Source organism: Suricata suricatta, chromosome 4, assembly GCF_006229205.1.
Source record: "Suricata suricatta isolate VVHF042 chromosome 4, meerkat_22Aug2017_6uvM2_HiC, whole genome shotgun sequence".
In the NCBI taxonomy this organism is placed as follows: Eukaryota; Metazoa; Chordata; class Mammalia; order Carnivora; family Herpestidae; genus Suricata; species Suricata suricatta.
The window spans coordinates 128,763,025-128,779,206 of record NC_043703.1 but is presented as its reverse complement, the minus strand read 5'-3'; the positions used below and the strand labels follow the sequence as shown (position 1 = coordinate 128,779,206).

The 16,182-nt window shown below is 42.7% G+C and overlaps 1 long non-coding RNA gene across 2 annotated transcripts in view; it reads left to right on the top strand.

Moving 5' to 3' along the window:
- Nucleotides 1–15,614, top strand: part of LOC115290084 — a 63,539-nt gene extending 47,925 nt beyond the window's left edge. Inside the window, exons 1-3 of one of the 2 annotated variants that reach the window (XR_003907946.1) lie at nucleotides 9,719–9,915; nucleotides 10,422–10,560; nucleotides 15,217–15,614. This is a non-coding gene — a long non-coding RNA (uncharacterized LOC115290084). Of the gene's footprint in view, nucleotides 1–9,718; nucleotides 9,916–10,421; nucleotides 10,561–15,216 lie in introns of those variants that run through there. The other variant, XR_003907945.1, reaches the window with a different exon arrangement.
- Nucleotides 15,615–16,182: the final 568 nt, after the last annotated feature.

Genomic DNA, 16,182 nt, shown 5'->3' with positions numbered 1-16,182 from the left:
TCCTTGATGAACAGTGCATGAGCCTGGATGGAGAATGTATTTGAAAAGACTGTGAATAAGGCAAGCTTTCAGGAGCACATTTCCTTCTTATAATGCAGATAAGATGTTTACTGCTTAGGGGCGCCTGGGTGGCTCAGTCGGTTAAGCATCTGACTTCAGCTCAGGTCATAATCTCACGGTTCATGGGTTCGAGCCCCACATCAGGCTCTGTGCTGACAGCTCAGAGCCTGGAGCCTGCTTCACGTTCTGTGTCTCCCTCTCTCTGCCCCTTCCCCACTCATACTCTGTCTCTCTCTTATAAATAAATAAATATTAAAAAGAATTAAAAAAGGTGTTTTCTGCTTAAAATAATTTTTCTGTTAATTCTGAAAAGTGGACTATTTTGGCTTTTTTTTATTTGGAGAGAGAGAGAGAGAGAAAGAGAAAGGATGAGGGAGGGGCAGGGCACAAAGAGAGATGGACAGAGGATCCAAAGTGGGCTCGGTGCTGACAGCAGACACCTGGTGCGGGGCTGGAGCTCACGAACCCGAAATCATGACTTGAGTGGAAGTCAGATGATTAACCGATTGAGCCACTCAGGTGCCCTTGGACTATTTTTATAACACTATCTAGCTGTGGCTATATGTCTTGGTATCTCCAAGAGTTACTAGACTGTCCCCCCCTCCCACCCCCCGACTCTATTGAGTTATAATTCAAAAATAACATTGTGTAACTTTAAGGTGTACAACACAACAGCTTGCTATATATATATGTTACAAAAAGATTACCACAATAAGGTTAATCAACACATCAATCACCTCATATAATTATGTATATATATCTTTTCATGAGGAGAACATTTAAGATCTACCTTTAGAGCAATTTTCGTGTACATGTATATAATATGGAATAGTTAACAATAGTCATAATGTTGTATATTAGATTTTTAGAACTTATTCATCTTATAACTTGAAGTTTGTATTCTTTGACCAAACAAACTCTCTCCATTCTTCTGTTTCTATGAGTTTGCCTTCTTCTCCTTCTCCTTCTCTATTTCCCCCTCCTCCTCCTTTTCCTCCTCCTCCTTCTTCTTTTTCTCCTTCTTCTCTGTCTTCTCCTCCTCCTTCTCCTCCTCCTTCTCTAAAATTCTACATATACGGGGAATAATAAAGCATTTGTCTTTTTCTGTCTGACTTATTTAACTTAGTGTAATGCCCTCAAGGTCCATCCATATGGCCACAATTGGCAGAATTTCCTTTTTTATGGCTGAATAATCTCTCTCTCTCTCTCTCTCTCTCTCTCTCTCTCTCTCTCTCTCTCTGTGTGTGTGTGTGTGTGTGTGTGTGTGTGATAAAACATCTTTGACCCATTTATCTGTTGGTTGACATGCCTGTTTCCATGTCTTGGCTGTTGTGAATAAAGCTGCAATGAATATGTGAGTGCAGATGCAGGAGATAGTGGTTTCATTTCCTTTGGCTATATGCCTAGAAGTGGAATTCCTGGATCATATGGTAGTTCTATCTTTATTTTTTGTGAGTAACCTCTATATTGTTTTCCATAGTGGCTATACCAATTTACATTCCCCCAACAATGCTCTAGGGTTCCCTTTTCTCTACATCCTCAGTGATATCTCTTCTCTTTTGATTTGAATTTCCCTGATGATTAGTGGTGTTAGGCATCTTTTCATGTAGCTGTTGGCCATTTGAATATCTTTGTTGGGAAAATGTCTATTGATATCCTCTGCCCATTTTTAATTGGATGATGATGATGATGATGATGATTTTTGCTATTGAGTTATAGGAGTTCTTTATATATGTTGGATATTAATCCCTTACCTGTAATATGGTTTACAGATACCTCCTTCTATTCTGGAGGTTACCTTTCTATTTTGTTGATTGTTTCTCTTGATCTGCAAGAGCTGCTCAGTGTGATCTAGTCCCCCATGTTTGTTTTTGCTTTTGTTGCTTGTGCTCTTGGTGATATATCCAAAAAAACTACCGTCAAAAGTAGTGTGAAGGAGCTTTCCCCCTATATTTTCTTGTAGGAGCTTTACAGTTTAAGGTCTTTTTTTTCTAAGTCTTTAATCTATTTTGAGTCAATTTTTTGAAGTGGTGAAAGATAGGGGCCTCTAATGTCATTCTTTTGCATGTGAATATCCAGTTTTCCAACACCATGTACTAAAAAGACTATTTTTTTTTACACTGAGTATCTTTGACTCCCTTGTTAAATATTAACTGACTATGTATGCATCAGCTTATGTCTGGACCCTGAATTCGATCCCTTTGTTCTATGTGTCTTTTTATGCCAGCACCATACTGTTTTGGTTACTATGGGTTTGTAGTTTAGTTTGAAATTAGGACGTGTGATGCCTCTAGCTTTGTTCTTTTTTTTCAAAGTTACTTTGGCTATTCAGGATCTTTTGTGGTTCCCTGCAAATTTTAGGATTGCTTTTTTTTCCTATTTATGTAAAATATGCCATTATATTTTTAATAGTTGTTGCGTTGAATATATAGATAGCTTTAAGAAGTATAGAGATTTTAATGGTATTAATTATTCCAATTCACAAACATGGGGTATCTTTCCATTTATTTGTAGTTTCTTCAATTTCTTTTTTCAATGTCTCAAGTTTTTGACATACAGATCTTTCACCTTCTTGATTAAATGATTCCTACTTATTTTGTTGTTTTTTTATACTATTATAAATTGGATTGTTTTTTCTTTATCAAACTTTGTTTAACTCAGAGACCAGCAGAATGCATGCCTAGGATAGACCTCACATTTGTAGAATGATTCAATGACCAGGTCAAAAACTATGCATGGAGCCTAAGAATGGAGCCTTCCCTATTCCTTTTGGCACATCTATATTATAGCACTTATTATAGCACTGAATTGAAACCTTGCTGGTTTATCTCGTTCCCTTAGGAAGTTGTGAAGTCTTTTTTTTAATTTTAATTTTTTTAGTTTTTATTTATTTTTGAAAGAGAGACAGATTATGAGCAGGGACAGAGAGAGAGGGAGACAAAGAATCCAAAGCAGGCTTCAGGCTCTGAGCTGTCAGCACAGAGCCTAATGTGGGGCTCAAACTCATGAACTGTGAAATCATGACCTGAGCCAAAGTTGGACGCTCAACTGACTGAGCCACCCAGGTGCCCCAGGAAGCTGTAAACTCTTAAAGCTGGGTCTGGCACAGTGCCTAGCACGCAGACTAAGGCAGTAAAATTTGCTGCCTGTGTGGGTGAGCAGGAATTTGACAGTGTTTTCCCTCAAATAAATATGTGCCTACTATGTGCCAGGTACTGTGTTTGCTCTGTTGCCTGTAGGAGAGAGTCCCTGACTTTTCCAGGTAGGAGGGAAATAGACCCCACTGTGGGGAAGGATCACTCAGCAAACTGGCTCACCAGGCAGCCTTCTGAATCTTAATTAGGCTCCTAATACCTTGATATCAGGAAGGCGGTCACAAGAATGACATCTTTGGTAAGTTGTATGTTCCACAGGGAATCTAAAAGCTGCCTCCTGTTCAGGGCACCAGTTTCTTGAGAGTTTGGTAAACAATAGTCAGTTCCCAACTCTGAACCCTCATGAAGTTGAATGGCTGTTTTTGCAGACATGTTAGAGGTCCTGTCTAGGGAGCCTGATGGACATTTCTGTTTTGCCTCCACAGTCTTCACTCTACAAATTAACACTGGTCCCCAGATTTACTGAAGGAATCACTACCTTTCTCAGAGTCTCTGTGCTGGCGTCATCAGGATCTGGTGGTCTGATAGCTCTGTGGGCTCTCTTGACAGAGAACGCAGATATGTCCTTAGCCTGTTGATGTGATTAGAAGCTGAGTGAAGCAGGGTGAAAACCAGTGACAGAAAGGGAGGTATGCAAGGGACTCAAGCATCATTTGTGAGTTCAACTATTCTGTTTCTAAGAACTTGACATTGAGGTCAGGCGTCTTGAATCTACTTCTCTATCTATGAGCATCCAGGTTGCATGAGTTCCCATTCTTTTTATTCAAGGGAAATTTTGGAGCCATGGGGCAATGCCCCTTGACGTAGTAGTTTCTACAGTTCTGCCATGTCTCATCCGAGCCCCATAGCCTGGACCCTAAGCCTGGCAGCATCCTGACCATCTTAGGAAGTGAAACCTCTTATTGTGTCAGGCAGGCATGTTGCACAATGCGTGTATCAAACCTTCTCTCCAAGAAGACTACTCAGGTCACAGAACTTCCTTCAAGTCCCTAAGAATAAACCGAAAACTTCTCACTACAGAAATATTGCACTGAGGGAGGATCTAGAAGAATGACGATGGTGTAGATGGTAATGCAGGCCCAGGAAAATGGAACAAGCAGAAGTGGGGAGTTGGCAATGCCAGGATGTAGTGGGTAGCTTCATTTCTTGAGTCATTCAAGCCCTTCTCAACTGCAGGTTGCCCTCTATGCTTGCAGGCCATCTTTCCAAGACAGGAGACTGGCGTGTAGTCACAGTAGCAAGTGCTTTGGTACCATCTTATGTCTGATTGTAAGCTTCTAGCCTCTCATATCAAGACTGGCCTCACCCAAATGGCCTTCAGTCATTTTGAACAGGAAGACAAGCAAAATACTCTTGGGCTAGTTCTTATATTGTCATGTTTAATTGTAATATCTACTCTCTGCCATGGGCCATTTCTTTCTCACTGACTCTTTTGTACAGAACAGCATTAAGGCATGACTGTCCCCACTATTTCCCCCAAGTCCCATCTCATCCTTAGCATTGACTTTCAATATTCTTCTTAAGAGTCTGTCATTTTGGGGGCATCTGAGTGTCTCAGTTAGTTGAGCATCTGACTTTGGCTCAAGCCATGATCTCATAGTGTGCTGTCGGTGCAGAGCCTGCTTTGGATCCTCTGTCCCTCTCTCTTTCTGCCCCTCCCCCGTTCTCTCTCTCTCCCTCTCTCTCTCTTCCCCCCTTTCTCAAAAATAAATAAACATTAAAAAAAAAGAGTCTGTCATTTTCTTTCCACCATTTCCATGGGTCTTTCTGGTGTCTGAAACTATTTACAATGTCCTATGTAACCATGCCTGTCTCCATAGATACCTCTCTCCTTTTCTTTATTTTTCAGGGTTATTTCAGATTGGGAGAGCCTGATTTTAGTTTTGAGACCTCTGCTTTTCCTTGTAGAGCATTGTCTCCATTGGGCTTGCCCTTCTCTTGGATCCAGGTACTCAGAGCAGACACACAGATTCCAGGGATGGGCCATTCCCCTCCTTGGTCTAGAACAAGGAGGAATCAAATATATACGCAGGCCCCTGGGTCTGGTGAAGTGTATGGTCTGCAGAGGCTTCTCCCTGTTGGCTGAGTCATTATTCCACCTCTTAGAAGCCAATGAAAACTTGTCTTTCCTTTGGATTCAACAGCAAAAGCCCTTTAGTAGGTAAGGTGGATGCCAGGGCCTTTCAACTCTATCTTTTATTGCACATAATGGGTATAAGACAGTCAGCCACAAACACAGGGCTCTGGTGCCACTTATACTATGAGTCTAGGGAACATTATAAAGGGCCAGTTAGTAAATATTTCAGGTTTTGTGGGTCTTAGGGTTTCTATTGCAACTACTGAAGCCTGCCATTGTTGTGAGAAAGCAGCCATAGATAACACATAAATGAATGAGCTTAACTGGATTTGTCTTTCAGATCATAAGATGCAGGTCACTGTCTTATACCATTGTATGAAACCACTTTTTTTAGATGTAAATTTAGAAAATATACTTAAAAGCCTATCCTTTATTGAGCAACTATTAAGTACCAGGCACTTCTTTTCATTGTCTTATTTAGTCTTTATAATAAACTTTAAGGTAGATAGTATGACCCATTTCACCTATGTGGAAACTGAGGCTGACAGAGATAACTTATTGAAGATCACACAACTAGTAAATGCCGGGACCATGACTCAAACATAGTTTAGTTGAACTGAAACCAAATTCTTTAAAAAAATTCACTTTTGGGGCGCCTCCTGGGTGGCTCAGTTGGTTGGTCTGACTTCGGCTCAGGTCATGATCTCACGGCTTGTGGGTTCGAGCCCCACATCGGGCTCTGTGCTGACTGCTAGCTCAGAGCCTGGAACCTGCTTCAGATTCTGTGTCTCTTTCTTTCTCTGCCCCTCTCCTGTTCACTCTCTGTCTCTCAAAAATAAATAAATGTAAAAAAAAATTAAAAAAATCACTTTTGTAATAAACATTTTTTTTGCCCCATCTTGTGCTGTCTGCAGTGCACAGACCTCTTTCTCAATGATCCAATTATCTTCTAAATGACATTGGCTTGGCTGATTCATGTATCTTGGCAAGTCTGCCCATAAATGTTTCCATATTGTCCTTTTAGGATTAGGGCAAACTTTGTTCCCTTGTCCTCCCTCCTTATCCCACCTGGCTGTGACATGTTATGTGAATTTTCTTCTTTCTCCTTCTCTCAGGGTAGCACTGGGACTTTCCAAGCTGCGTGTTTAGTTCTCTCTCTTCCCTATTTTGAGTTGCTTCCTTATTCTTTTTCATTTTCCCACCTGCTACTGTAGCTCTGTTGTTTGATTTGCTTTGTCCTTTCCTTTTTCCTCAACACTTTGTTTTAGCATTGTCAAAAAAAAAAAAATCCCTTTAGGATGACTTCCCCTGGAACCATATGCTTTAAAAAACATAATGCTTAAAAATACTTTAGTCCTAAAATTATGATGAAATTCTCTCCTAAACTGCCTGTGGTGTGTGTATTTTACTTGCTGGTTATTACATAATTGAAGGTGATTTGGCCATTTCCTTCCAGGATGCCGTTAATTTCACTTCTCCAATCACATCCTCCTTGTTGGCTGGAACTGAGTTTTCTATCTTCTGGAAATAGGAAGTTCCTAGTCAAGCCATTCAAGATTTGCTGGGTACAATGGTCCAGTCTGAGACCGATTTGAGGTGGTTGATCTCCCCTAATTACTAAGCAATGTGGAATGAGGAAGTCTGATTGTATAAAGGTATTATAAACATTCAGCCCAAACTTCAATAGAATGGATAGGTATTCCAGAACTCACCAACCTCTGACTTGGGATTCCTGTTTCTCCCTGGCATTAGAGGGTTGGAAAATCTTCCAACATGTAGTAATGAATTTATGAGGCTGCCACACACGACCCATTTTTCAAAGTAGGTTTTCACAAGGGAGGTTGTTTGATATGACAGTTCCAGAAATGATCTATCAAAGTTAACTGATGACACGTGCAAGCAGATAGTTATATGTTAGAACTAGTATTGCTTTAAAAAATATCCTTCTTAGGCTTTTTGTTAATATACATGCTCATTTTTAGAGTTTCAAATGAGACAAACATTTAAAGTGAAAAGGAGAAGCCCTTCACTATCCCCCTGCCCCACTGCCTCTCTCACTGGAGAGCCATTTCACTGGAAACTATCCCATCACTGCTACCCAAAGACTCACCCATCCATTCATTCATCAACCACAATCAGCTGTTTGAATAGGTCTTTTTTTTTCTTTGAGCACTTCCTAATTGCCTGGAATCTGTAGATTTCTCTCCATCTTCATACTTCATTATAATTCAAACGCTTCTCCTGTCTTACCTAGGGCATTTGAATCATCTCCTAATTGGTTTGATTGCTGCCCTGGAAACTCCATCCATCCATCCATTCCCCATGCATCAGCCACAAGGACATCTCCACAGAGCAAATCTGGTGACATCAAGCCCTAGTTCACATTTCATCATTGACTCTCCATGATGAGTCCAAGCACCTTAGCCTGCCAAGCAAGGTCTACCATGGAATCCTCTGCTCTCTTCTCCTATCCCACACTTTTACCCTTCCAACCTATTTGTAGTCCTTGATTGCAGTTTTCTTTCTAGCCTTTATGCTTTTGCACAATCTGTTCTATTTGCCTGGAACCTCCATCTCCTCTTCGTAGTTTGTCCATCATCTAATCCTTCAAGACTCAGTTCATACTTCACCTCTTCCATGACATGCCCCTTGCCAAACTAAATGGCGGATGTCCTTCCTCTGTGCCATGAGCCTCTAACATCCTCTGCAAACCTTCCTCATCGTGCTTTATTTGCTCATCTCCTTTACTCTTAACATATCTGTTGCAGGGCTGGGATTATAGCTCTTATTTCAATGCCTCGCACATGATGGTACTCCATAAATGTTGGCTGACCAAATGAATGGAAGCCAGGAGTTATCATGCTGTCACTCTCATGGCTTCCATTTTGAGCTAGCTTCTTCTGAGAGAAAGTACTTCCTTAGAAAAGGATATCTTGGTTTAAAAACAGAGACTCACCAGAAACGCAATGTCCAGCTCAGAATGAACCCCTCAGTAAGCAGCCTTGTCTATAGCAGAGGCAGCAAATAGGCCCCGAAGACTCCTAGAGACTTCTGGGCCTGATCAGGGATGTTGTCCTCTTGGGAAAGTTCAGTTCCTTCTGCAAAGGCACAGTGAACACCTCGCTGCCCTGGCTTAAGTCAGAACAGTGTCCATCTGCTTTTCTGGGGAATCCTGAGCTCTTTATGAAGTTTTCTGGGACAGGGAGGTGACAGGGGCTGTCACTATTACCAGGAAGAGATGATATTCTCCTGCCCCATGTATCATCACAAATGCCTGGGAGGCAAATTTCTGGAGAGACACTCCCATTTTACCCCAAAGGCAATTTTGAAGTGTTACTTAAGGACTTTTCCAAATTACTCTGAGAATGTGGGAGATCCAGAGAGATGAAATCAGAGGTGATGACAGGTCAGGGTAAATAGCTTTTGGAATGACTTCTATCCTTCATCACACCAGGCACGATGTAAGTAGTGTTCATGCATGCATGTGTGTCCTGTGTATACAAGGAAGGAGAACAAAACTATACAAGCCATGGTACTTGTCCTCAAGGAATTTTTGCAAATGCCTACAATTTAAGACACAAATGGCAGGTGTTGTGAGGTGTTATAAGCTGCCATAGAGGGATCATCTGCCCTTTTCTCTACATGTGCTCAGGGACATGACCAGGTCAGAGGAGGGAGAGAAACAAGGTTTGGCTCTCAGTGAACAGAGAGTGCTCTAGGCTGCACCCTGACTTGGTGCTTGGGAAATTGTGGGTTCATGTTGGAGGGACTGTTTACCACAGAACAGAGTGAGGACCTGAAAGTGCCAAGAAAGGCATGGGGGTGAGTGGTGAGTGGCTCCTCACTTTGGACAAGGGACTGTAAGAAAGAAGTGGGCTGACCTTGGCAAACTGGGCTGTGGACTAGGGTCTCCATGTGGTCATTGTTGCTCTCTGACTTGAAGCCCTGAGAGGAATGGATACCTACTGTCAGACATCCTGGGAAGAAGGTGAGCTGGGGCAGGAGGAGGCCCTGGTGGGAATGGGGTGAATCTTTCTCTGTCAGGCCTCTGGCAGCTGGGGCCAGGACTCTGCACCTTGGACCTGTTTGGAACCCACCCTGGGGGGTAGGGGCGGGGGAGGTGGGGGTGAGCTGGTTCCTAGCACACTGAGAGACTCTAGGAGTGAGGCAGGGAAAGAGGCCCAGGCCTGGGGGTAGCCACACTGCCTGTGGCAATTTTACTTCCCTTCTTTCATCCTCAAGCCTTCAGAAAACCCTCATCAAAGGCAGGAAGGTGGTTTCAGAGATTTAGGGGAGTGTAACATCCCCTTTCCAGGGCTGATAGGACAGGAGCAGTTAGGAGGCATTGTGTGCCCAGCAGAGATGCCACCTCATAAATGGTCCCCAAGATCAGGGACTAGGTGCCTTTGTTCACTGTAGTATCACCAGACGCTAGAGCAGTGCCCAGCAGGTGGCTGGTGCTCAGTACAGTTTGATTGACTTGAATGAATGAATGAATGAATGAATGAATGGATGGATGGATGGATGAATGAATGAATATCACCAGCAGCAGTGTGAGTGTGGCAAACTGAGGTAGAGGTCAGAAGGAGGATCCTGAGACAGTGTCCATGGGACTTTTAGAAGGTGATCACTGGGGATACATAGAGGGGGAGGTATTTCTGTCCTCATAATTAGACATAAGGCAAATTTGACCCCAATCGAATCCTGGGCATGTTGTATGTGGTTAATGAATTGAAATAGAATGTGTCATTCAAAATGTACTACTTTGGCATGTGGATTATTTTGAGCTGAAAGCAATCTGACTCAAAACCCAACTTATTCCATCTCCCTTCACTGCCTAAAATAATTTAGATAACAGTCCTGTACCAGGAAGAGGGCTATTCCCAGAGATAAGTTTTATCTGTAAGACTTTTCAGCTTACAAGGACAAACATCTTATTACTACACATCTTACCTGCCTGTGAATTGTCCTTCTTCCCTCTGAAGCCCCAGCGCCTAACCTTTTCCTTAGCTCAGAATGGCTCCATTGCTTGACTGCTTTTGGTCTCATATTTTTATGGGGCCTCTATACAAATGAAATTAAATTTGCTTTTCTCCTGTTAACCTGTCTTCTCTCAATTTAATTATTAGACCAGCTAACAAACCTAGAAGATAAGAAGAGAAAATTTGTCTGCCCATATAGAATCCTCACCACTGGCCCTCCCCCATCCAGGAGCCTAACTTCACCTTCCCTCTCCCTGGATGTCTGCTTCAGCAGGACATCTGGAAGGTTTGTACTGGGCAAAGGGAGGCATAAAGAAATGGGTATTGGGGCCTCTGCTTCCATACGCAGTATGAAGGGGAGTGATTCTGTGTGTGCTTTGGTGAATAATGGGAGGGCTTTGGGTGCCTGAATGGCTCACTCTTGGCTAGTCCAGGTGGCCAATATTGTTTGCCTCCAGCTGGGGCCTGTCCATGTCTCTGCAGGATGCTTGTGGACTAGGGAGCACGGGGTTCATAGCTATGCTTGTGATGGACCCTAGGTGCCCCTCTTTAGGGGAAAGCCTACCCCTATGTCTCTGAGTTGGAGTAGAAGCCCATGACCTCAGCATGCCCCATTGCAATGTCATTAGTTAATTTAGGTGGGGTCTCCTTCTCTGAGGCCCTTCCAAGGCTTACACAACCAGCCCTGCAGGCACTTCCTCTCATCTCTCAGCCCCTCTTCCTCTTGCTTTCCACACCCAGCACATAGGCTTTCTGTTGATTCTTGACTTGTCAGTCTTGCCCCTAAGTAAGGGCAAGTTGGTTTTTGTTTTTCTTATCAAGATCTTCTTTGATCCCCAAGTCTCACCCTCTGTCTCCAGTTCCAGCCACTCTTTTTTTTTTTAAATTATGATTGAAGTATAGGCAGCATACAATGTTATATTAGTTTCAGGTGAGGGACACAATGATCTGACTATTCTATACATTGTGTAATGCTCATCATAAGTGTAGTTACCACCTATTACCATACATTGTTTTATAATATTAATAACTATGAACCCTATGCCATACTTTCTATCCTTGTGATTTATTTATTTATTTATTATTTTTAAAATATAACTTCCTGTCAAGTTGGCTAACATACAGTGTATACAGTGTACTCTTGGTTTTGGGGGTAGATTCCTGTGATTCATCGCTTACATACAACACCCAGTGCTCATCCCAACAAGTGCCCCACTCAGTGCCCATCACCCATTCCCCACCCCCCCGGTCCCCCCCCATCAACCCTCTGTTTGTTTTTTATATTTAAGAGTCTCTTATGGTTTGCCTCCCTACCTCTCTGTTTGTAACTAAATTTGTCCCCTTCCCTTCCCCCGTGGGTGACTAAACTTCTTTTATAACTGGAAGTTTGTACCTCTTAATCTCTCCTTTGTCTATATCATCCATCCCCTCAACCCCCTCCCTTCTGGCAACCTGTTCTCTGTACAAGTCTGTTTCTATTTTTGTTTGTTTTGTTTTTTAGATTTCACATATGAACATAAATGATATCATATAGTATTTGTCTTTCTCTGACTTATTTCACTTAGCATAGTATCCTCTATGGCAATCCTCTTGTTGCAAATGGCAAGATTTCATTGTTTTTTATGGCTGAGTAATATTTCATCATATATATTACATATAATAAACATATATTTATTATATTTTAAGTATATTATATATAATAGATATCACATTTTTTAGAAAACTGGACAGCTACATGCAAAAGAATGAAGCTGGACCATTTTATTACACCATACACAAAAATGAACTCAACATGGGTTAAAGATCTGGGTTTATGGCCCCAAAGCCATAAAGCTCCTAAAAGGAAACAGGTAGTAGTCTTTTAGCTACAGGCTTTGGCAGCATATTTATGGATGTGTCTCCTCAGTTAAGGGAAACAAAACCAAAAATAAATGAGTGGGATTCTACACCAAAATAGATTTTGGTGTAGCTACTCCTTGGCAGATTACTCCTGTGTGTTTTCTTCTTGCTGTCTGAAATGATCTCTTATCTGTTTGCTGGTCGATCGCTCCATTAGCCTGTGGCCACAGTTGGAGCATTCCCCTGCTGCCTTGTTCATACTGTGTCCCCAGGCCAAGATGGGTGATTAATAACTTTTGAGTGGAGATTGGTCTAATGAGCCAGCTGGCTCCTGTCTTAGGTTTCACTCCAGATTTTCCAAAGAATTGAAGCCCTGAAAAATTAGTCATTCAGTTCAGTGCCTTCGAGTGGGCGGTTTGTGTCCCTTGCTCCTGCCTGGTAGATTGTCCTGCTCTGGCTTACTGGGTTCCCTGCCCTTTCTCACTTCTTTCTTCCTCTTGGGAGTTCCATCTGAAATTGCTTTTTCAGTCCAGAGAATGACCTCGGCCAACAGGGTTCTACTCCACATGGTCTTAAGGCAACGAAGAACTCTTGCTTGGATCTCTCCTCCTGAGCTAACAAAGTCAATCTGTAGATGAGGAACGAGTCTAGCCCAGGGTCATGCCACAGATTGGGGAAGTTGCACACTCCCATGTAGGTGCCTATTTCTGGCTGCAGTTTTCCTCACGCTGGGTGTTCAGTAGGAGAGAGGTCAGGATATTACACTGTGCTCCTGGGGAAGCCCAGGACTGAAATTTCAGCCAAGGGCCACATTCTTCAGAGGAACTTGCTGAACTAGTTCTGACAGTGGGAGTTGACCCCTCCCCATTTATCTTACGACAAATGGCTCTATGGACAACGGGACAAGGCTGGTATGAGTGGAGATGAGGGGAGAGGAGAATAAGCCCACAGTGTTTTCTCTGAACCCACAGCATCCTTGTTGGCTTTAACACAGATTGTTTGATTGTCAAACCACTGAGCTCTTACATTACCCTATGGACAACCAGATCTCAGGAATCAGCCAGATTATGTGAACTCTGGCAAGTTCCTGGACTCCCTCTTTCCTGAGATTGATTTTTTAGGAGACACTTTTTAAGAATGAAGGATACAATAGGATTCACCTTAGTCTCACTTTGTTTGCTGGACAGGGAAATTTACTCTTCTTCTTTTTTTTAATGTTCATTTATTTTAGAGAGAGAGAGAACATGTAGGGGAGGGTCAGAGAGAGAAGGATACAGAGGATCTGAAGTGAGCTCAGCACTGACAGCAGAGAACCCGATGTGGGGCTTGAAACTACAAACCATGAGGTCATGACCTAAGCCAAAGTTGGGCACTTAGTCAATTGAGCCACCCAGGCACCCCTGCTCTTACTCTTTTTAAGTGCTAGTCAAAAGAAAGCAATCCTGAAAATAAGTGAACAAACTCATCATGTCAATACCCAGAAGAGAACTTTTCAATTTAGTATCCCCCAATTAATATTAGGGAGCTGCTTTGAGCGTGACTGTTTGGAACACATTGACATTGCCCTCTGGTTTAAGCTCCTAGAGGGCCATGACAAAATCACCCCCCTCTCCTTCTTCTATGACACCTTGCTCATGATGAGCACTCAACCAAAGGGTGGAATTATCACTGAATGATGGATTCCAGGAGACATTCAGTGGATGAGTCAAAAAGACCAAAGAGAGAATTAGATGAAGCTCTGCCCTCCTAGCCTTATTCCTGAAAGTCACTCATCTCACTGGCCCAATGTCCTTATGTTTAAAATGAGAACAAGACCTATCTCTCAGGGTTGTTATAGAGATAAACAAGTTCCCTTATGTGAAAGCATCTAACAGAGAGGGACCATGGTCGACTCACAGGAAATACTTGTTTGCTTTCCTTTCTCCTTGTTTCTTCCCTTCCTGCTGAGAGTGGCTTCCTTTTCACTGTTGAGATCAAATCTCTGATAGTAGTGATAATCTAACAGAGATCACTGGTTATGTGTGCATATGTGTGCATTAAGACTAGAAAGTGTTAACTAGCAACATTCATTCATAAAGAAGTCACTTGGTCTGGGGTTGTAGTAGGGATGGGGAATCTTGTTCCCCAGTCAGCATCACTGTCTCTTTGTTTCATTAGTTCCTGGAGGCCATTGTCCAAATAGAGGCCCCTGCAGGGAGCTCACCATGAATTTTCCAGCATCCTCAACAATTTAGCATCACCCATTCCCAAAAAGTGTAATTGCCTTCCATATAGTATTTTCAGTATTGCTAGGAATACAAAGATGAATTAAATATAGGTACCTCTCTTCAGGGAACTTATCTTGAGTACAAGGAATTAATAGGAGGGGCTGAGAAGAGGCACTCATTTTTGTCACCCTGAAGGCTGCACACCTCTTGGAAAGATTCCATTTAGCCAATCATGCACACAGACATCCTTCTTTCTCACCACAGCCTTCCTGCTTTCTCACTCCCGGACTCTCAACATGCCAATTATTCATCCTTATCAGGACCACTAGACCACAGACATCCTCCCTCTCTATCTGTCCTTCTGCTTTTGCTTCCTTATTTTCAGCCAGTTTCGTTTCCATGCTCCATCTCTTCAACCATTTTCTTGCTGATCTTTTCAGCAGCTTTTCTCTTTTTCTTTCCTAGTACTTCCTAGGCAAACCCCCAGGCCTAGTTGTATTGATGGTTGGTTTCTCCTGCATCTCTACTGGGGCTGCTGCAGAAAACCACCTAGCCTCACAGATCACTGCCACCTGGGTGCATGGGCACCACCACCCACTGGGCTCTCACATTGTCTGTCAGGTCTACAAAGCTCTCCCAGCCATGATTTCAGATTCTCACCATTGACCTCAAATCCTTACCCCATCTCTCTCCTTCATACTTAGTCCTTGAGGACAGACACCCCCATGAAAGCTCCTTCAGCATTTCCTATCATGCTTCCAACCTGCATCCCACCCAACCCAGCAATCTGTTTTCTTATTGCTGGAGTGGGAGAGGTTTTTTATCCTTCCACCCAGGCCTGTATCCTTCTGACCCACTGTTGTATGATAAAGAGTTTATCTTGTTTTTTCCCATAGATACCTGTTAGGGAACTTCTGAAACTCTTGAAGTTTCTGACTCTTGGCAGAACCCTTGGATAACTTCAGGATGGGGGCTAGTCTCCAGAAAGATCAACCAGGTGATTAGAAGATTGGGGCTTTGAGCCACATGATGAGACCAGTCAACTCTTCCTCCCAGCCTTCTGGAAGGGCAGAAGACAGGGACTGGAGATAGAGCTCGATCATGTGGCCAAGGATTTAATCAAACATACTTCCATAATGAAATATCAGAAAAACTCAGATGCTTGAGCTAGGAGAAGCTCCTTGTTGTTGAACACAACAATATGCCGGGAGTGTGATGCATCCTGACTCCCCATGGAGAGGGCAGGGAAGCTCTGTGTTCCCTCCCAGACCTCCGTGTCTTGGCATTTGGCTGGTTCCCCTGATTTGTATCCTATATAATAAAATAATAATGATAACAGCACTTTCCTGAATTCTGTGAATCTTTCTAATGAATTATAATACCCTAGGGAGTCTTGGGATCTTCTGAATTTGTAGACTGACAGTTGGAGGTACGTGTGCCCTGGGGGCTGTTGAAGTGCCACTGGCACCTGAGGTCAGGACAGTCTTACTGGGGACCATGTCCTTTAACTAGTGGGGTCTGCAATAACTCTGGGTGGTTATTGCTAGACTTGAATTGAAGCACATTCAATTAGGGTTATAATGGAATACCCATCTTCTCAAGGACCTTGCTGTTTTGGTATTTCTCTCTCTCTCTCATGTTCAACCTTTTACTCTCTACTGGCTCCTTCTCACCAGATCCTCTCATGCCTTGCTTATTTAACTCAAAACAAAACAAAACAAAACAAAACAAAACAAAACTGCTTTGTTTCTCTTCAAAAAGTGCTTTCACTCGTTTTTCCTCCCACTCCTCAGCCCTCAACACAGTTGCTTCCTCCCTCCACTGGATCGAAACTTCTCATGAAGGCCATCCTTGTCCCCATA